At 39.5% G+C, this 23163-nt stretch overlaps 1 long non-coding RNA gene across 1 annotated transcript; it reads left to right on the plus strand.

The window, feature by feature from the left end:
• The first annotated feature begins 7123 nt into the window (after positions 1-7123).
• Positions 7124-22480, plus strand: LOC138437571 (uncharacterized). The gene is made up of 3 exons (XR_011256027.1): positions 7124-7172; positions 9666-9812; positions 21997-22480. It is a non-coding gene; the product is annotated as an uncharacterized lncRNA (long non-coding RNA).
• The last annotated feature ends 683 nt before the right edge of the window (positions 22481-23163 follow it).

Raw genomic sequence — 23163 nt, forward strand, 5'->3', positions numbered from 1 at the left:
TTCAGCTTTAGCATCAGTCCTTCCAAAGAACACCTAGGACTGACCTCCTTTAGAATGGACTGGTTGGATCTCCTTGCAGTCCAAGGGACTCTCAAGAGTCTTCTCCAACACCACAGTTCAAAAGCTTCAATTCCTCGGCGCTCAGCTTTCTTCACAGTCCAACTCTCGCATTCACACATGACCACAGGAAAAACCATAGCCTGGACTAAACGGACCTTTGCTGGCAAAGTAATGTCTCTGCTTTTCAATATGCTATCTAGGTTGGTCATAAGCCCCCCAAAATAAAGTCAGCCACTGTTTCCATTGTTTCCCCATCTATTTGCCATGAAGTGAAGGGACTGGATGCCATGATCTTAGTTTTTTGAATGTTGAGTTTTAAGCTAGCTTTTACACTCTCCTCTTTGACTTTCATCAAGAGCCTCTTCAGTTCTTCGCTTTCTTCCATAGGATGGTACCATCTGCTTATCTGAGGTTATTGATATTTCACCCGGTAATCTTGATTCCAGCTTGTGCTTCATCCAGCACAGCATTTCGCATGATGTATTCTGCATATAAGTTAAATAAGCCAGGTGACAATATACAGCCTTGATGTACTCCTTTCCCAACTTGGAACCAGTCTGTTTTTCCATGTCCAGTTGTAACTGTTGTTTTTGACCTGCATACAGATTTCTCAGGAGGCAGATCAGGTAGTCTGGTATTCTCATCTCTTGAAGAATTTTCCACAGTAAATAGCCGTTTGTAACTCTTAAACCCCTGTGCCTATCTTACTCCTCCCTTAGTTATTTGCAAGTCTGGGTCTGATATCCTGTGCTTTTGTTTCTATTTTACATTATTTCAGTTTCTGATCTGTTGTGTCATCTGTTCTTCTTGAATGTTTCTTTATTGAGTGATTGATTTCATAAAAAATTGTAGGGATTCTTTGAGTCTCAGAGCTATTATTGTCCCTCTGAGAAGTTTTACCTCCGCTGTAGCAAGCAGCCAAGTTAGGGGAATGAGCATGCCCATGGCACCTTAATGCAGTCAGGGATTGAGGTGCTTTCTAGATGAGTTTAAGTTTTTGATTTATTCTCATGTTAAAGGTTTAACCCTTCAGAGTTCCAAACAAACTCCTGGAGTTCAACAGGAGTTGAACTCTAATTTTTCTCTTTCCAAGTTCTGTTTCTTACCTTAAATCAGTAAGGTTTAGATGTATTAGTTTGCAGTGGAAGTTAACAAAATGCCAGACAAGTTAATACTGTAGATAATCACTGTGTATTTCCAGTAAAGAATTACTGTATATATTAAATGATCAAGTTCCACATACTTATCTTAACTGGAGCTCTTAAAACCTATGGAGACAAAAAGATAAAGAGGTAGTCTGTTCAGAGTTAGATTATTTGTGGGAAAATCAAGGATGTAGCTATAAAAACTATAGTTAGAAGTGCTTAAAGAAAAAAAAAATATTGGTAGACCAATAATTCTTAAAATGTGGTTTAGTGAGTCCTGAGAATTTCCAAGATCCTTTTGAGGGCCTGTGAGGTCTAAATTATTTTTGTAATGGTACTTAAGACATTGTCTTTTTCATTCTTATTTTCTCATGAGCATAAAGTGAAGTTTTCCAGTGTGGTTACATCACTGTCTTGACACCTAATCAAAGGGGTTCTTGTTTATTCTTGTACTTTCTAGAATTTTCAAAAGTAGCTATTTGGAATCTTCAATAATTTTTAATAGAACAAAAGATAGCTGATACTAAGAGAATTTAGGACCTGTGGTATGCCTTTTCAAGTGGTATAAAGGACACTTAAGAAGCTTAAAGGCATGGTCTCACATGAGTCTTATATGTACTTACTAGTAATTAAATTTAGAGAGAGAGAAGCATGTCCGGAAAATAATTGTGGGTGGAAAATAATTTTGGATATGACTTTTGGTTCACTGAGTAGACTATATCAAATGTATAAACATTTACAAAGTGTTTTAAGTGGTAGATTCAGCAAAAGCACTGCTGCCACCTAGGACTAATAGAGTGAGGCTTTTCAAAACTATAAAAAATTATCTAACCCCTCAACTTTGTAATGCAGAAGGTAGGCTGAGAAAGTCACTCAAGTTGCCAAAATGACCTGTCTTCCGAAGCCCTTTTCAGAAATGATTGAAGTGAAGAAAAATGAAGTACATCCTGAGGAGCAGTCAGAAATGTGGGGAACAGTGGATTTGGGAGGCACCCCTAGGGGGCAGAACGGAGGTCTAATTAAGAAACATTTCCCATCCATAGAGCAACTTCAGCCCACTTGGATTTCAGAATTACTGTGGGTCAGTGACTGCTGGGAGTCTCTCATTCTAAAATAGGAGTGTTTGTTGCAGTTATCCTGTCCTACTTTGTTTGTAGCCGCTCTGTGTGTGTATACACCTCAGGAGTAGCTCAATCTTCTGTTTATTGTTCTCTAAACAAAGAGCAATGCATTGTTCTTATTATGACGAAACATATCTGAATATAGTATAGATTACATGCATGCTAAGTCACTTCATGTCCAGTTCTTTGCAACCCTATGGACCATAGCCTGCCAGACTGCTCTGTTCATGGAATTCTCCAGGCAAAAATGCTGGAGTGGGTTGCCATGCCCTCCTCCAGGGGATCCTCCTAACCCAGGAATTCGAACCTCATCTCTTATGTCTCCTGCATTGGCAGGCGGGTTCTTTACCACTAGTGCCACCTGGGAAGAGCCTGCTGCTGCTGCTGCTAAGTCACTTCAGTCGTGTCCGACTCTGTGCGACCCCATAGACGGCAGCCCATCAGGCTCCTCTGTCCCTGGGATCCTCCAGGCAAGAACACTGGAGTGGGTTGCCATTTCCTTCTCCAATGCATGAAAGTGAAAAGTGAAAGTGAAGCCAGCTGCTCAGTTGTGTCCGACTCTTAGCAACCCCAGGGACTGCAGCCTCCCAGGCTTCTCCATCCATGGGATTTTCCAGGCAAGAGTGCTGGAGTGGGTTGCCATTGCCTTCTCTGGGAAGAACCTAATGTAGGTTAAAATTCTTTTTTTTTTTTAATCATTTTTATTTATTATTTTTTTAACTTTTTATTTTTACTTTACTTTATAATACTGTATTGGTTTTGCCATACATTGACATGAATCCACCACGGGTGTACATGCGATCCCAAACATGAACCCCCCTCCCACCTCCCTCCCCACAATATCCCTCTGGGTCATCCCCGTGCACCAGCCCCAAGCATGCTGTATCCTGCATTGGACATAGACTGGTGATTCAATTCTTACATGATAGTATACATGTTTCAATGCCATTCTCCCAAATCATCCCACCCTCTCCCTCTCCCTCTGAGTCCAAAAGTCCGCTATACACATCTGTGTCTCTTTTGCTGTCTTGCATACAGGGTCATCATTGCCATCTTTCTAAATTCCATATATATGTGTTAGTATACTGTATTGGTGTTTTTCTTTCTGGCTTACTTCACTCTGTATAATCGGCTCCAGTTTCATCCATCTCATCAGTACTGATTCAAATGTATTCTTTTTAACGGCTGAGTAATACTCCATTGTGTATATGTACCACAGCTTTCTTATCCATTCATCTGCTGATGGACATCTAGGTTGTTTCCATGTCCTGGCTATTATAAACAGTGCTGCGATGAACATTGGGGTACATGTGTCTCTTTCAATTCTGGTTTCCTCGGTGGGTATGCCCAGCAGTGGGATTGCTGGGTCATAAGGTAGTTCTTTTTTTTTTTTTTTTTGTTTGTCGAATACTTTATTTATTTATTTATTTATTTTTTTAAATTTTTAGTTTTTTATTTTTTAAATTTTAAAATCTTTAATTCTTACATGCATTCCCAAACATGAACCCCCCTCCCACCTCCCTCCCCAGAACATCTTTCTGGGTCATCCCCATGCACCAGCCCCAAGCATGCTGCATCCTGCGTCAGACATAGACTGGCGATTCAATTCACATGATAGTATACATGTTAGAATGTCATTCTCCCAAATCATCCCACCCTCTCCCTCTCCCTCTGAGTCCAAAAGTCCGTTATACACATCTGTGTCTCTTTCCCTGTCTTGCATACAGGGTCGTCATTGCCATCTTCCTAAATTCCATATATATGTGTTAGTATACTGTATTGGTGTTTTTCTTTCTGGCTTACTTCACTCTGTATAATCGGCTCCAGTTTCATCCATCTCATCAGAACTGATTCAAATGAATTCTTTTTAACGGCTGAGTAATACTCCATTGTGTATATGTACCACAGCTTTCTTATCCATTCATCTGCTGATGGACATCTAGGTTGTTTCCATGTCCTGGCTATTATAAACAGTGCTGCAATGAACATTGGGGTACATGTGTCTCTTTCAATTCTGGTTTCCTCGGTGTGTATGCCCAGAAGTGGGATTGCTGGGTCATAAGGTAGTTCTATTTGCAATTTTTAAAGGAATCTCCACACTGTTCTCCATAGTGGTTGTACTAGTTTGCATTCCCACCAACAGTGTAGGAGGGTTCCCTTTTCTCCACACCCTCTCCAGCATTTATTGCTTGCGGGCTTTTGGATCGCAGCCATTCTGACTGGTGTGAAGTGGTACCTCATTGTGGTTTTGATTTGCATTTCTAATAATGAGTGATGTTGAGCATCTTTTCATGTGTTTGTTAGCCATCCGTATGTCTTCTTTGGAGAAATGTCTATTTAGTTCTTTGGCCCATTGTTTGATTGGGTCGTTTATTTTTCTGGTATTGAGTTGCATAAGTTGCTTGTATATTTTTGAGATTAGTACTGGCACAAAGACAGAAATATAGATCAATGGAACAAAATAGAAAGCCCAGAGATAAATCCACACACATATGGACACCTTATCTTTGACAAAGGAGGCAAGAATATACAATGGAGTAAAGACAATCTCTTTAACAAGTGGTGCTGGGAAAACTGGTCAACCACTTGTAAAAGAATGAAACTAGATCACTTTCTAACACCGCACATGAAAATAAACTCAAAATGGATTAAAGATCTAAATGTAAGACCAGAAACTATAAAACTCCTAGGGGAGAACATAGGCAAAACATTCTCTGACATAAATCACAGCAGGATTCTCTGTGATCCACCTCCCAGAATTCTGGAAATAAAAGCAAAAATAAATAAATGGGATCTAATTAAAAGCTTCTGCACAACAAAGGAAAATATAAGCAAGGTGAAAAGACAGCCTTCTGAATGGGAGAAAATAATAGCAAATGAAGCAACTGACAAACAGGTTAAAATTCTTAAACAGCCTGATGCTGTGATTGAACGTGACTTTTAGAGTCCTGGGGTTGGGGTGAGCATGTATTGCATTCGGGAAGAAAATGAATTACTATGGCCTGGAGGCCAGAGTGTGATGTGTTGCATTTTTGTCACCAGTCCTAAACCCCAAGCTGTATTCCTGCCCTTTGCCCTTTGACATTGCAGTTCTTTCTGCTAAAGAGGTGGAATATGTTTCCCCTCCTCGTGACTGGATTTGGCCTTGTGGCTTGATTTGGCCAATAAAGCAGAAATGATGATGTGCCAATTCCAAACCCAGGCTTTCAGAGCTCTCACATATTTCCACTTGCTCTCTTGTACCCCTGACATGGACCTTAAAAAAACAAAACTAAACACAAAAAGCTACCCAGGCCAGCTGCTGGTCCTAAGAAAGATGAGATGCAGAGCTGTCTCAACCAAGCTGCTCAGCCAAACGCAGCTTAATCCAGCCCAATAGACCCTTAGATCTCTGGGAACAAACACCTATCATGGTGTGCCATTGGGAGTTTCGTGGCTGTTTATTATGCAACAATAGATAACTTACAAACATCTTGGCTCACCTTTATTCCAGCTGCTGTGACTCGGAGCTTCTTCATGCTTTGCTGAGATTTATTTCAGGAGCCTCTTAATTAGGCTTTGGGTCTTCCTCTATTCTTATCTGTTGCATACACTTCTATCAGTGTTGTCCTCACCCAAAAGGCAAGTCTCATTGTCCACAGAAAAAGACCACATGTAATCTTTGGTGTGTCATCCTGATCCTTCCTGCTGCTCTGCACACCCTGCCCCAGATATTTCAGTCTTGGGCACCGGAAAGTGCCATACCATCTCAGAGATCTAGGCTTCCTTCATTCTCTCTGCCTGAGAAACTCCTACAGATCCTTCAGGACACTTATCACATGTCGCCTCTTTTGTGACATTTTTCCATGACCTAAAGGCAATCATGCTCTCTTCCATGCGTCTAAAAATTAATTTCCTGTCATTATAATTCTTAAAGAGTTATAATGGGATGGTTATAATGGGATGGTCTGTCTCTAGGTCTCTCTCCTCATAGGCAGAGGCAGTTTTGGAAAACTTTCTGTAGATGCAATACTTGGTGTGATGCTTAAACTTCATAGAGGTTCAGTATCATCTCATCTAATTTTATCCATTGTTGAATAATTGGAAAACATGTAGGGATTGGTATAAATTATTTCTGTATGGTGTTTATGATATTTGCAATAAACTGGAAATTTGGTTCATAATTCTTCCTTCTTTGCACATGTCAAATACTAGTATTTATAGTAGGAGGATACATTTATGAACATAGAAAAATGACAATAATGGTTGAAGATAGTTGACATGCCCTTGATGTGGAGATACTGTGGGTCCCTTTCAAGTGAAACCCTACAACCAGCTCACTTAAAATTAAAATGTCAAAAATCAATTATGCTTCATTTTACATTCAGACAAATTGAACTTTTCAAAATTTGGTTTGAAGCACATCTTATGTCAAAAGACACCTACTCTATTATTTGAATACTAGTAATATGAGAGAACATTTTATTTCTCATTTTTTTAAGATGATCATACACACTAAATCTTTATCTGCCAAAAAAGAAATAAGAATATCTGGATATCTAAATATTGCTCTCATTATTGAACTCTCATTAAATAGCAAAGTCATTGACGTTGCCTAAATTTAATAGGGAACTGCTGGGATGTGCCCTACACAATGAAGCTTGTACAAGAGAAGAGAAGAGGAGAGGAAGGTGGTCTAGATCATGAAGGATTTTGTAAGACATGGCTAAGAGTTTAGAATTTATCCAATAAACAGAGGTATGTTTGCCTATAGATTATGGAATGAGGGGACTGACTGCTCTGTTTCTACTCTTCTTGTTAGAAAGTGTGCAGACTCAAGTGTGGCCACCATCTTCAGCTTTGATAGGTAAGTGTAACTGACATTCATTTTGTACTAGTTTGGCTTTGTAAGTTTGAAAGTGGAATAGCACATCCTCTGAGTGTGGGTGTGAGGTGATCTGAGTGGGTATATAGGATATCCCTATTTGTACTGTCATTGGGGTTCTCCATGCAAGAATACTGGAGAGGGTTGCTGTTTCCTTCTCCAGTGGACCATATTTTGTCAGAACTCTTCACTCTGACCTGTCCATCTGGGGTGGCCCTGCACAGCATGGCTCATTGAGTTACCAAAGCCTCTTTGGTGGAACAAAGATGTGATCTAAGAAGGGAGTCATACAATGCTGAAGAATTGATACTTTTGAGTCATGGTGCTGGAAAACTCTTGATTCCCTTGGAAAGCAAGAGGATCAAACTGGTCAATCCTAAAGGAAATCAACCCTGAATATTCACTGGAAGGACTGTTGCTGAAGCTGAAACTCTAGTACTTGGCCACCTGATGTGAAGAGCCCTCTCATTGGAAAAGACCTTGATGTTGGGAAAGATTGAAGGCAGGAGGAGAAGGAGATGACAGAGGATGAGATGGTTGGATGGCATCACTGACTCAGTGGATGTGAGTTTGAGCAAATTCCAAGAGACCATGAAGGATAGGGGAGCCTGGCATGCTGTAGTCCATGGGGTTGCAGAGAATCAGACACGACTTGGTGACTGGGCAACAACAACAATTGAAGGTTGATTTGTTGGGGTTTCTCTCAGGATTAGTGGTAGATAATAATCTCGGGCATTATCCCCGTGTCTGGGCAACTCCCATGGGAGATTCCATTCTTGACTGTGCTTCAGAAGAGATGTTTCAACTGCCCAGACTCACTTCTCCCTTGTCTTCATTTTTGCATCATTCATTCAGTGAATAGTAGTCATGTCCTATGTGCTAAGCACTGGGAATCATACTGAAGAGCATACTCATTGAGCAGAAAAAACCAGATATATTAATAGTAACTGAATACTCACCTGCTAAGAGTGAGGAATGGGATATATGCACAGGGCAGCAGAGAGGGGTATTAGCTGCAATCTGAGAGTAGTATCTGAGAAGGCTTCCAAGCGGAAATAGGAGGTAAAAACCCTGAACTGAGGATTACAGATGAGTAAACACGTGGTGGAGAGGGAGGAAGATGTGCCTCTAAGACAGGAGGCTGGAAATAGGCATAGGACCCGCCAGGGCCAAGCAGGGGAAACAGGATGTGAACCGCAGTGATGAGCTCTGTCAGATCATCAGGAGGCTTGGGAGCATACTGAGGTACTAGGATTCTCTTTGGAGGAGCCAGTCAAGTGTTTTTAATCATGAATGTGACACAACCGGCTTTAGAAAGATGATTCAGATCATAGTGAAGAGAATGGTTTTGAGCGAATTAGATTAAGGGCAGCGATGTTACTGTAGTGTTTGGGCTACTATAGCAAAATAGTATAACGGGCTGGCTTAGAAATACCTGGGATGTTTCTTCACAGTTCTGGAGGATGGAAAGTCCAAGATCAAAGACCAAATATGGTCCTGCTTTCTGGTGCATAGAAAGTACCTTCTCACTGTGTTCTAACTTGGGAGAAGAGGTGAAGGCTTTCTCTGTGACCTCTTTTATAAGAACACTAATCCTATTCAGGAGGGCTCTTCTCTCTTGACTTATCACCTACAAAAGCTTCTACTTCCTGACACCTTCACCTTGGGGATTAAGATTTTAATGTATGAATTTGGGGGAAGCCAAACATTCAGATCATAGCATTCATCATTTAGGAGACTGTTCAGTCTTCCGGTGAGAAACACACCTGGCCTGAGCCATCAGAAGATTGGAAAGCTATCTGGAGGATGAAATAAGCAGCACTTGATCAAAAAGACAGTGGATTTAAACTGGAATGCATCTAAGAAGCTACCTGTTACACATTAAGCGGGCTATTGATTTGAGAAGGCTTTTTAAGGTTTAATAATTATCCTATAAGCCCTAATTTTCAAAGTGTTTTAAACATTAATGCTATGAAGAGAAATTTAATATTTTCTAACATCTGTTGAACATCCTCTCTTTTAATATCTATAGATGTGAGTTGCTGTGATTTGTTTTTGAATATGGACCCATCTTTTATTTGAGAGATGGTCAGGAAGGATTACTCCTTTCATATAGTGTTGTATAGCAATATAAATTTATAATTTATAAATTAATTTATAAATTAATACATAAATAAATTTATAATTATCTTTGCCAGATTTTTGTATAGGGGATGTTAGCTTCTTAACAAAATTAGGTTAAGTTAAATACATTTATCTAGTCTAGCATACCAGTTAGATTAAAAATAATGTTATAAAGTGACATTTTATAGCATATATGTTGATTATGCTGGTTGTAAATTTATTTTATAAGCAGGATGAACAGTCTTTTTATGCCAATCTTTATAACTTGAAGCATAATATCTTTATTTTAAATTATTACAGTGGCTCTGAATCTCTTCTTTGCTTTTATTATATATAAATTGACCATATCAGTCACAGCAATGACTTATTTGATGCTGGGTCATCAACTTCTTGTGATGGAATTAATCCTGCGAGAACACTGACTCCAATGGCAGAGGCAAGGAAGGATTGCAGCCGGATAGCTTGTGGACTCTTTCGTGTGCTGCTGTGTATTGTACGGTAAGTATACTCTTCCGTTTGTTTGTTTTTTTATGGTTGCATTTTGATCCTTAAAACTGCTGTCTTTTTTTTTTTTTCTTTCATCTGATAGCAACAAACTAAAAGCTAAAGAAACTGCTAACAAGGAAAGCCTCAGGCGGGGTGGCGGGGTGGGGGGGGAGGTGGAGGTGGTGGTGGGAAGTGACACATCCTATTGTAAGGTAGAGCAAATCCAATTAAAGCACTCAATAGGCACTTTACTTTATTGGGGAATTGGCTACAAAAGCATTTAAATTTTGTTCTAACTAATCTATTTTTTCAATCATTCACTTAGTATTTAAGCCATTTAGGAAATTAAGTAAGAAACACATAGCAACAACAAAAACATCTTCACTAGCTTAGAACATATATTAGTTTCTATTTATGCATAAAAATTTGCCACAAATTAACAGCTTCAAGCAATCCACAATTTATTGTCATGTGTCTGGCATGGCACAACTGGTTTCTCTGCTCAGGGTTTCACAGGGTGATAATCAAGGTGATGGCTAGGGCTGCATTCTCATCAAGAATGGCTTGACTGGGGAAGAATTCATTTCCAAGGTCATTCAGGCTGTTGGCAGCATTTGTTTTCTTGTGGCCGCATGCCTAAAGCCCCTGCTTTTCACTGGCCATCACTTGCTGGCTGCCCAAAGTTCTTTGTTACCTTCTCTGCCATGGCTAGTTACTTCATTATCCTCACAAGTGAAATTTCTTGCTTCACGGAACATCCAGTCTCTCTTTTGAGGGATTTCACCTGAATAAGTCAGTTCCTCCCTCCTGCAACCTGAATAATTTCCCTTCTAATTGGTCAACACCAACTGACTTAGAACGTTAATTTCATTGGCAAGATTCCTTCACCTTCACTGTATTGCTTGGGCTCCAAGTAAGTCACAGGTTCTACCCACACTCAAGGGTAAGGGATTACACACAGTGAGAACATCAGGGAGCAGAGTTCTGGGGAGTTACACACTGGGGCCTCCCTAGAATCTTTCCACCAGAGAGTTTTATCTTACCACACATTTCTCATATCAATGTTTTATTAGAAAGTTATACTTTTATCTTTTAGAGTGAGGGAAAGGGGCAGTTTTTCAAGACTGTGGTTGTCAGCTCTGTTGTGGGCTTTAAATTTGGAATCTCATCTTCCAGTCTTACCCCCTCAAGCCCTGTGTACCAGTGTGGGCCACTTGTTGCTCCCAAACATGTCACTGTCTTTCATCACAATTTATTACTGCTAAATGCTTATCTCTGAAAACCTCTTCTTTCCCATTTGTACTCATTTTTCAAGACCTAGCACCCCACTCCAGTACTCTTGCCTGGAAAATCCCATGGACGGAGGAGCCTGGTGAGCTGCAGTCCATGGGGTCACAAAGAGTCGGACACGACTGAGCGACTTCCCTTTCACTTTTCAGTTTCATGCATTGGAGAAGGAAATGGCAGCCCACTCCAGTGTTCTTGCCTGGAGAATCCCAGGGACAGGGGAGCCTGGTGTGCTGCCGTCTATGGGGTCACACAGTTGGACACGACTGAAGCGACTTAGCAGCAGCAGCAGCTAAATTTATACATTCTGTAGTAGAGTTTTGATGACTTTCTCAGAGAAAACATCTCTGTTCCCATGATAATTTTTAGAAGCCTTTTTCATATGAACTTTTATCTGGAGTTACAGCTATTTGTTTATGTACCTTTTTCCTTGCTTTCTTTGTATCACAAATTATGGCTCACTCTTTTCTGTATCTCTAGTCCCTTATCCCTAGTACAGGACTTGATCCCTGTAGGGGAGTTCAGTAGGTACTCCCTGATTAAACGTAGTGAGTGAAGAGGAAAACGAGCTAGAGTAAGTAGGAAAATGATTGTGGAAAAATAGGGTAAGAGAAAACAGGAAAACAGTAGTGTGGACAGACTACAATGATGTAGTTTTTACTAGTTTTTTTTTATCAGAATGTGAGGATGGGGATGTGAAGGAGCATAGTGAATAAGTCTACAAAAGTCAGATGATGGAGAGTTTTGAAATTTCCAGGCTAGAAAATGTGGAGTTCATGGACCGTTAAATCTAATGAGGAATGGACAGTCTCACATATACTTTAATTTCAAGTTGTGTAAAGCTCCATGGAGGAAATGTACAGTATGGTAAAATGACAGTTGGCAAGGAGACCTGATCTAGCAGAGGTCGGCTGAAACAAGTCACATTTGGGCTGAGACCTGAAAGTTGAGTAGGAGTAAAAGGTGTAAAGAGTGAATGGTAAAGAGTGGATATCGGGCTGAAGAGGAAATTCAGAATCAGGTCCTGCAGAACTTGACAGGCCATTACCATTTTGGTCTTTATCCTACGAACAATGGGAGAAAATTGGAAAATTTAAAACAAGGTAGGTTTGAAATGGGGGCTTCCCCAGTGGCTCTGACGATAAAGAATCTGCCTGCCATGTGGGAGACCTGGGTTTGATCCCCGAGTTGGGAAGATCCCCTGGAGGAGGGCATGGAAACCCACTTCAGTATTCTTGCCTGGAGAATCCCCATGGACAGAGGAGCCTGGGGGGTGGGGGGGACGGTCCATGGCATCACAAAGAGTGGACTCAACTGAGCGACTAAGCACAGCATAGCACAGGCTTGAGGTGGGGATAAGAGAATGAGAGAAAGAGAGAGATGATTTGTCTTTTTAAAAAAAAATTCCCTGAATAATAGAGTAAAAGAGTATAAGAATAGATACAGGTCTAGTTAGGCGACCTTTTTAGTGGCACAGAGAGTAGACCACAGTAATTTGATCTTGGAATGGCAGAGGAGTTTGAAAGAACTGGACAGATTTTATGGAGACTCAGTTGACAGGAGTTGGATATGGAAAGTGAAGGAGAGAGAAATGTTTTTAGCTTCCCTGGCTAGATAAATGGTGGTACCCAGAAAGAACAGTGGAATATGGACATGTTTGGGGATGTTGGAGACCATGAAGTCTTCTTTGGAAATGTCGAGGTGTTTGTATTGTATGGCCTGATGGATACATATAGTTCTTAAGCTCAGAAGAGCAATCTGCATAAGAGATAATAAGGATTCCCGTATATCTATGGTCAACTGGGTTTTTTTTTTTTAAGTATATTTTTCAAAGGATGGAATTAAATTTTTTTAATTATTTATTTTTAATTGGAGGTCAACTAATTTTTGACAAAGATGCCAAGACCATTCAGTGGGGGAAAGAACAATCTCCTTAACAAATGATTCTGGGACAACTGGATATCCACACACAAAAGAATGGAGATAGATTTCTATCTCGTGTTGTTTACAAAAATTAACTCAAAATTAGTACTCAGGAGACCTAAACTTAAGAGCTAAAACTTTAAAACTCTTAGAAGAAAGCACTGGGGAAATGAAACTAGATCACTTTCTAACACCGTACACAAAAATAAACTCAAAATGGATTAAAGATCTAAATGTAAGATCAGAAACTATAAAACTCCTAGAGGAGAACATAGGCAAAACACTCTCAGACATAAATCACAGCAGGATCCTCTATGATCCACCTCCCAGAATTCTGGAAATAAAAGCAAAAATAAACAAATGGGATCTAATTAAAATTAAAAGCTTCTGCACAACAAAGGAAAATATAAGCAAGGTGAAAAGACAGCCTTCTGAATGGGAGAAAATAATAGCAAATGAAGCAACTGACAAACAACTAATCTCAAAAATATACAAGCAACTTATGCAGCTCAATTCCAGAAAAATAAACGACCCAATCAAAAAATGGGCCAAAGAACTAAATAGACATTTCTCCAAAGAAGACATACGGATGGCTAACAAACACATGAAAAGATGCTCAACATCACTCATTATTAGAGAAATGCAAATCAAAACCACAATGAGGTACCACTTCACACCAGTCAGAATGGCTGCGATCCAAAAATCTGCAAGCAATAAATGCTGGAGAGGGTGTGGAGAAAAGGGAACCCTCCTACACTGTTGGTGGGAATGCAAACTAGTACAGCCACTATGGAGAACAGTGTGGACATTCCTTAAAAAATTGCAAATAGAACTACCTTATGACCCAGCAATCCCACTGCTGGGCATACACACCGAGGAAACCAGAATTGAAAGAGACACATGTACCCCAATGTTCATCGCAGCACTGTTTATAATAGCCAGGACATGGAAACAACCTAGATGTCCATCAGCAGATGAATGGATAAGAAAGCTGTGGTACATATACACAATGGAGTATTACTCAGCCGTTAAAAAGAATTCATTTGAATCAGTTCTGATGAGATGGATGAAACTGGAGCCGATTATACAGAGTGAAGTAAGCCAGAAAGAAAAACACCAATACAGTATACTAACACATATATATGGAATTTAGGAAGATGGCAATGACGACCCTGTATGCAAGACAGGGAAAGAGACACAGATGTGTATAACGGACTTTTGGACTCAGAGGGAGAGGGAGAGGGTGGGATGATTTGGGAGAATGACATTCTAACATGTATACTATCATGTGAATTGAATCGCCAGTCTGTGTCTGACGCGGGATGTAGCATGCTTGGGGCTGGTGCATGGGGATGACCCAGAAAGATGTTATGGGGAGGGAGGTGGGAGGGGGGTTCATGTTTGGGAATGCATGTAAGAATTAAAGATTTTAAAATTTAAAAAATAAAAAACTAAAATTAAAAAAAAATAAATAAAAAGAAAATGTACATAAAAAAAAACTTAAATTTAAGTAGTATAACATTTCTTTAATTTTGCAGATGAAAGTCATGTGTCCTCTTCAAGAATTTAACTCCCAATTTATATTCCTGACATAGTCCATCAAAGCTGTTTATACTAAAAATCAGCATAGCAATCCCCTTATACACAAATACTGCAAAAGTATATTTTAGTCCTGTTGTCATAAGATCTGAATTAATGAATTCCAAATGCCTTGTGCTGTATAGTTTTTATTTTTGTTCAAAAGCGATTTTCTGAGTTAACTTCACACTCTGCCTGAGGTGCATGCTAAATCACTTCAGTCATGTCTGATGACCCTGTGGACTTAAGCCCACCAGGGTCCTCTGTCCATTGGGTCTCCCAGTCAGGAATACTGAAGTGGGTTGCCATGTCCTCCTCCAGTGGATCTTCCCTCCAGGGATTGAACCCATGTCTCTTAAGTCTCATGCATTTGCAGGCAGGTTCTTTACCACTAGCGTCACCTGCCTGATGTAACACATCTCTGTTAAAGTAGGAGTTTTTAACTTGACTGGGTTAAAATGGGTGCCTTTCTCTTGCAATTTTCTTTGTGAAAATTTAAAATGAACATTATTTAAAATGTATAGTTCTCTCATTATGTTTTAAATAACCTTGTCCATGTATTTGAAGGAGCTTTGATAATATTTGGTAAATATTTGTGACTCCAGTATCAACTGACTGACTGATGGTTGGTCAAAATATAATAATCTGGGAAATAATAAGATGAAATTTGCTATGCTCCTTGTACACAACTCAAGAGTGACTGTTGGAAAGCCTCAGCAATCCATGTCACCCAGCTGTCCGTCTGCCTAGTCTGTCACCACTTCCTTCCACTTCTCTTTGAGTGGTGTGTGTCTGCTGGAGAAACAGACTTAGTGACTCTCTGAGAATATTTTCTGTATGTAACTCAAGCAGGATGACTCAACTATTGACAGTAATATATGTTTTTTCTTCCTTCATCTTTCCTTTCATGGAATGTTTGAAGGAAGTTTTATAGGTTGGAGGTAATTGATATTTACAATATTTGACAATTTGTGAAGAATGAGTACATGCAAATTAGAACTGAAGCTGCATGTATTGCTGAAGAAAAACCTGTTGAATTAGTCTTGATGGTTGGGGCATTTCTGGGAAGGGGAGAACACAGGTAGCACCAGAGTAGGTAAGAATTTGAACACAAGGTAGTTACAACTTGTATGGAAGCATTTAAATACTTAAGCAACATGTAGGGTGGCATTTGTCAGCTTTGGAAATTAGAAGGTTGAAATTGTTAATAATTTGATGAAATTACAAAACGGAAAAAGACTCACAGACACAGAGAATGAATTTATGGTTGCCAGGGGGGAGAATGGTTGTAAAGGATGGACATGTACACATTGTATTTAAAATGTAAACCAACAAAGACTCACTGTAAAGTACAAGGATCTCTGCTTAATATATGTGGCAGCTTGAATGGAAGGGGAGTTTGGGGGAGAATGGGTACTTGTATATGTTGGCTGAATTTCTTCACTGTTTACATGAAAGTATCACAACATTGTTAATCAGTAATACCTCAATGCAAAATAAAAAGTTAAAAAATTAAAAAAAAAAAAAGAAAGCACTGGGGAAAGTCTTTATGACTTTGGATTTGGATTTTTTTTTTTTCCTCTTTTAATGACCTGGAATATCAGGTCCATGAATAAAGGCAAATTGGAAGTGGTCAAACAAGAGATGGCAAGAGTGAACGTTGATATTCTAGGAATCAGCGAACTAAAATGGACTGGAATGGGTCAATTTAACTCAGATGATCATTATATCTACTACTGCGGGCAGAAATCCCTCAGAAGAAATAGAGTAGCCATCATGGTCAACAAAAGAGTCCGAAATGCAGTACTTCGATGCAATCCCCAAAACTACAGAATGATCTCTGTTAGTCTCCAAGGCAAACCATTCAATATCACAGTAATCCAAGTCCATGCCCCAACCAGTAATGCTGAAGAAGCTGAAGTTGAACGGTTCTTTGAAGACCTACAAGACCTTTTAGAACTAACACTCAAAAAAGATGTCTTTTTCATTATATGGGACTGGAATGCAAAAGAAGGAAGTCAAGAAACACCTGGAGTAACAGGCAAATTTGGCCTTGGAATGCGGAATGAAGCAGGGCAAAGACTAATAGAGTTTTGCCAAGAAAATGCGCTGGTCGTAGCAAACACCCTCTTCTAACAACACAAGAGAAGACTCTACACATGGACATCACCAGATGGTCAACACCGAAATCAGATTGATTATATTCTTTGCAGCCAAAGATGGAGAAGCTCTATACAGTCAACAAAAAAAGACCAGGAGCTGACTGTGGCTCAGATCATGAACTCCTTATTACAAAATTCAGACTTAAATTGAAGAAAGTAGGGAAAACCACTAGACCATTCAGGTATGACCTAACTCAAATCCCTTATGATTATACAGTGGAAGTGAGAAATAGATTTAAGGGCCTAGATCTGATAGATAGAGTGCCTGATGAACTATGGAATGAGGTTTGTGACATTGTACAGGAGACAGGGATCAAGACCAACCACATGGAAAAGAAATGCAAAAAACGCAAAATGACTGTATGGGGGGGGCCTTACAAATAGCTGTGAAAAGAAGAGAAGCAAAAAGCAAAGAAGAAAAGGAAAGATACAAGCATCTGAATGCAGAGTTTCAAAGAATAGCAAGGAGAGATTAAGAAAGCCTTCCTCAGCGATCAGTGCAAAGAAATAGAGGAAAAGAACAGAATGGGAAAGACTAGAGATCTCTTCAAGAAAATTAGAGATACTAAGGCAACATTTCAGAAATGGTATGGACCTAACAGAAGCAGAAGATATTAAGAAGAGGTTGCAAGAATACACAGAAGAACTGTACAAAAAAGATCTTCACGACCAAGATAATCACGATGGTGTGATCACTCATCTAGAACCAGACATCCTGGAATGTGAAGTCAAGTGGGCCTTAGAAAGCATCACTATGAACAAAGCTAGTAGAGGTGATGGAATTCCAGTGGAGCTACTTCAAATGCTGAAAGATGATGCTGTAAGTGCTGCACTCAATATGCCAGCAAATTTGGAAAACTCAGCAGTGGCCACAGGACTGGGAAAGGTCAGTTTTTATTCCAATCCCAAAGAAAGGCAATGCCAAAGAATGCTCAAACTACCACACAATTGCACTCATCTCATATGCTAGTAAAGTAATGCTCAAAATTCTCTAAGCCAGGCTTCAGCAATACGTGAACCATGAACTTCCTGATGTTCAAGCTGGTTTTAGAAAAGGCAGAGGAACTAGAGATCAAATTGCCAACATCAACTGGATCATCAAAAAAGCAAGAGAGTTCCAGAAAAACATCTATTTCTGCTTTATTGACTATGCCAAAGCCTTTGACTGTGTGGATCACAATAAACTGGAAAATTCTGAGAGAGATGGGAATACTAGACCACCTGACCTCCCTCTTGAGAAATCTATGCAGGTAAGGAAGCAACAGTTAGAACTGGACATGGAACAACAGACTGATTTCAAATAGGAAAAGGAGTACGTCAAGGCTATATATTGTCACCCTGCTTATTTAACTTCTATGCAGAGTACATCATGAGAAACACTGGACTGGAAGAAACACCGGACTGGAAGAAACACAAGCTAGAATCAAGATTGCCGGGAGAAATATCAATAACCTCAAATATACAGATGACACCACCCTTATGGCAGAAAGTGAAGAGGAGCTAAAAAGCCTCTTGATGAAAGTGAAAGAGGAGAGTGAAAAAGTTGGCTTAAAGCTCAACATTCAGAAAACGAAGATCATGGCATCTGGTCCCATCACTTCATGGGAAATAGATGGGGAAGCAGTGGAAGCAGTGTCAGACTTTATTTTTTGGGGCTCCAAAATCACTGCAGATGGTGATTGCAGCCATGAAATTAAAAGACGCTTACTCCTTGGAAGAAAAGTTATGACCAACCTAGATAGCATATACAAAAGCAGAGACATTACTTTGCCGACTAAGGTCTGTCTAGTCAAGGCTATGGTTTTTCCAGTAGTCATGTATGGATGTGAGAGTTGGACTGTGAAGAAGGCTGAGCACTGAAGAATTGATGCTTTTGGACTGTGGTGTTGGAGAAGACTCTTGAGAGTCCCTTGGACTGCAAGGAGATCCAACCAGTCCATTCTGAAGGAGATCAGCCCTGGGATTTCTTTGGAGGGAATGATGCGGAAGCTGAAACTCCAGTACTTTGGCCACCGCATGCGAAGAGTTGACTCACTGGAAAAGACTCTGATGCTGGGAGGGATTAGGGGCAGGCAGAGAAGGGGACGACAGAGGATGAGATGGCTGGATGGCATCACTGACTTGATGGACGTGAATCTGAGTGAACTCTGGGAGTTGGTGATGGACAGGGAGGCCTGGCGTGCTGGAATTCATGGGGTCGCAAAGAGTCGGACACAACTGAGCAACTGAACTGGAACTGAATGACATCTTATATATGATACTAAAGCAAAGGCAGCAATAACAAAGAAGGATAATCTGGACTTTGTCAACACTGAAAACATCTGTGCATCAAAGAACACTATCACAGGAGTAAAATGTCATCCTACAAAACTGGAGAAACGAATTGTTTGTAAGTCTATTAAAGGTCTAGTATACAGAATATATAAAGAGCTCTTACAACTCAAAAGCAAAGTGACAAACAACCCAATTCAAAAATGGACAAAGTACTAGAATAGACATTTTTCCAAAGAAGATATATATAAAAAGCCAAAAATCATATGATAAGATACTCAGTGTCATTATTCATTAGGCAAATGCAAATCAAAAGCACAACACATGGTCCTTTGCATCCATCAGGATGGCCATAATTTTTTTTTTAAATGAAAATAACAAGTGTTGACCAAGATGTGGATAAATTAGGACCCTCATACATTGCTGGTGAAAATATAAATTGGTGCAGCAATTTTAGAGAATATTTTAGCAATTACTCAAGTTAGTAAGTTACCTGCTTTTCCAGGTAGCTCAGCTGGTAAAGAATTCACCCGCAATGCAGGAGACCCTGGTTCAATTCCTGGGTCAGGAAGTTTCCCTGGAGAAGGAATAGGCTACTCACCCTAGTATTCTTGGGCTCCTCTGGTGGTGCAGATGGTAAAGAATCTGCCTGCAATGTGGGAGACCTGGATTCAATTCCTGGGTTGGGAAGATACCATGGAGGAGGGCATGGCAACCCCCTCTAGTAATCTTGCCTGGAGAATCCCCATAAACAAAGAAACCTGGTGGGTTACATTCATAGAGTCACAAAGGGTAGGACATGACTGAGCAACTTAGCACACAATAAGTTAAACATAGAAAAAAATGACCCAACAATTTCACTCCTATGTATATACTTCACCATCCTCAGGAGCTTTTTGGTTTGCTAGTTTTCTCCCTCCCTCTGTCAGTTGCTCCACTGACTTGTCAGTATAGTCAGATGGCAGAGGTATCAGAATGCAGCACATATTTCATTTATTAATAAAGTGCATATTAAGAATCTACTGTGCACTACTTACTGTTTTAGGTCCTGGATATAAAAAGGAAAACAGATGAGTCATGATCTCAAATTTTTCTATTTTGAAGGTAGTGTTTAATTAGTTTACAGTACTCTTTTTGATATTACATAAAAATTTTCTTGGCTGTACTCAAATAAAAAATAAATGACATTTTTTATATATATCATGTGAGGACTCAGAGAGAAGAGTTTAAGAATGAATCCCCCGTGGACATAGAGTATGGATTTTAAGATTTAGTCAATGTTGTAACCACATGTACTCATATTTCTTTCGCATCTTGTAGTTATTGTTTATAACACATAAAGTGTGGTGTAAGTTGTTATGGAGTCAGATAGCAGGTTCTTTCTGTTCATCCAAATTTTCTGGTCTTGAAGCTATTGATAATATTCTTTGAGACATTCAACTTCTTTTGCTTTCATAAGGAATTTTTTGCTTATGAATTTTCACTTTGTCCAGGTGTTTATCAGCCTGATGTTTGATTTGATGTCTAGCATATGCAAGCATCCTTTTACCTTCAAGGAGTAATGGATGACTTAACCATAGTGAGTGACAGCTCACTCAGATTCCATCCTATTCAGAGTAAGCACTCATTTATTCAATCAATTTATTTCTTCAGTTTATCCTGTGACTCTAAGTCCACAGTCCTTTTTTTTTTTTATGACATGGGCCATTTTTAAAGTTTTTGTTCAATTTGTTACAGTATTGCTTCTGTTTTATGTGTTGGCGGGTATTTTTTTGGCTGGGAAGCATGTGGGATCTTAGCTCCCCAACTAGAGATCAAACCTGTCCCCCCTGCATTGAAAGGTGAAGTCTTAACCACTGGACCAACAGGGAAGTCCCTAAATCCATAGTCTTTTATCTGACACTGTTTGGGGCTTTGGAATTTATAATTTTTTGATTTAATAAAATTAAGAGTTTGTGCCTTAGACTGTCTGACCGTCCTGGCAGGGTCTGTAGCAGCATCCTGTAAGCATACACACACACTAGTTCCTTAGCAAAACATAGGAATAGTCACATTACATGTGATAAGTGAGGACCATGGGCAGCCTCATGTCTATGCAGGGCATGTCTGTTTTGACACCAGATGAGTTACAAAGGGACTTCTGGTTTTCATAGGTTTGTGGATTTTGGAATCTCAGATAAGGGAATGTTTGCTAACAAAAAGGTGAGTAAGATGTAGTGTCTTCCCTCAAAGGACACAGACACTTCATGATTTGTCTATTAAGTCTTTTCTGTTTGTTATAAGCCAGTGTGTTTAGATTTTTTTTTTTAAAGGAAGGTGCTGGTGTTGGAGTAACTTACTGATTCAATAATTGAAAAGTCTAGCAGGCAGATTTTGGACAATGCTGTACTCAAGGATCAAATGATGCCATTTGACTGGTTTTTCTTAATCTTTCACATACCTACCTTCTATTCCAGAGGTTTCAGTCTCTCTGTCTCTGTATGCTCTAAGCCAACTCTTTTGTGGTGACAAAGATGGCTAGGGCAGGTCATTTCATAGTTAAGCTTTCTAGGGAAGAAAAAGAGCCCCATTTCGTACTGGAGCATTCCCAGAAAAAACTTTCTGGATTTCATTGGCTCTGATCTGGTCACATGCAATCTGTCACTGAGGTCAGGGAGATGAAACGGGCTGATTGGTCTAGACTGGTCATGTGATCCACTTTGGCATCAGGAGAGTTAGGCACATGAACTGACCAAGTGGGATTTTCTCAAACAAAAACTGGGAGCTGTTGCCAGAGGACGTGGGGAATGTTGGGTGGCAAAGCATTCATGTAGACATTCATGGGTTGACACTGGATTTCCTTTGTAATTAAAATTCTTCTGATGGAATACAGTGGAGTCAATATCAGTTGATTTGGTCAGCTGATATATAACTTTCCTGCTGATCATATAACTTTCCTGCTGATTATATAGCAAAACTTTATTGCTCTTTTATAGGTACCAAAATATATACGAGCCTGCAAGTCTAAAATCAAAATTGACTCTAAACTGAACTCCTCATCAGACCATAAGAATATACAGCCTGGAACCCAATTACCTTCATTTGAATCTTTGCTTCACCCACTTTCTTGGATGAGTCACTTAACCTCTTTGTACTTGTTTTCTTGTGTGTAAAGCAAGTGTAATGGTAGCATTTCCCTCACCAGGTTGGTTTGAGGACCCCATGAATTAATACATGTAAAGTGTTTAGAATGGGGTTTGACACATAGTAAGTGTGCTATAAACTTTAGCTATTATTATTATTATTCCATTGGGTAACACTAACTCTGAAATTCCCCATGGTGAAGTAGGAATTTTTACAGCATGGATATTAACATTTCTGTGCCTTTAACTAATATTGCAGCTGCCCTGTGTACATTATTATTGGAAATGCCATTTGTTTTATTGTCAGATTAAAGTTTAAAAAATAAGCCAACCATAATTTTTTTTCAGAAAGCATTTATTTTGACCCAAGAGATTCCAGTCAGCCTTATAAACTTAGAAAGTGGAAATCCTTCCTGAACTGATGGAAAATGAATCCAATTTCAAATCCCAAACCAGATTCCTGTTTTTGTTGCTATTCTTCCTCTAAAAAGACAGAACCTGATGTTTTCACAGTGTATATAAAACAAATTTTAAGACCCATATATAGCACAGTGTTTACCACCCACCCCTGTCCATGGTCATGAATATCATAAATTCTTTAAATTTCCAAAACATGAGATAAATGTCAGACCATTCTATAAATTGACTTTATGAGGCATTTCTGAGCTGAGCTTTCTGACATTCACACCAATGTTTCCATAGTAACTAATGTGTTCAGAAGGGGAAAAGCAGGAGGAGATGAAAAACAAAGGAGACGATCCAAATAAAAGAGATGCATAAGTAAGGGAGAGTAGAAGGTTCCATAACTTTGAACCATTGCTTCTTGCAGGAGACAAGCATTCTTGTTCATAGGAGCAACCTCCCCTGCTGGCTGACTGATTCAGGGGGTCCTTACTGGAAAAACTCCCACAGCTTGACCAACTGATACCCGACTACACTTGGACAATGTTTCAATAATGCCAATTTAGACTATTCCTTCCCCCTTTTATTTTAATCTTATTTTTTTCTCTCTTTGGAGGT

This window comes from Ovis canadensis, chromosome 3 (genome assembly GCF_042477335.2).
Source record: "Ovis canadensis isolate MfBH-ARS-UI-01 breed Bighorn chromosome 3, ARS-UI_OviCan_v2, whole genome shotgun sequence".
NCBI classification, from domain to species: Eukaryota; Metazoa; Chordata; class Mammalia; order Artiodactyla; family Bovidae; genus Ovis; species Ovis canadensis.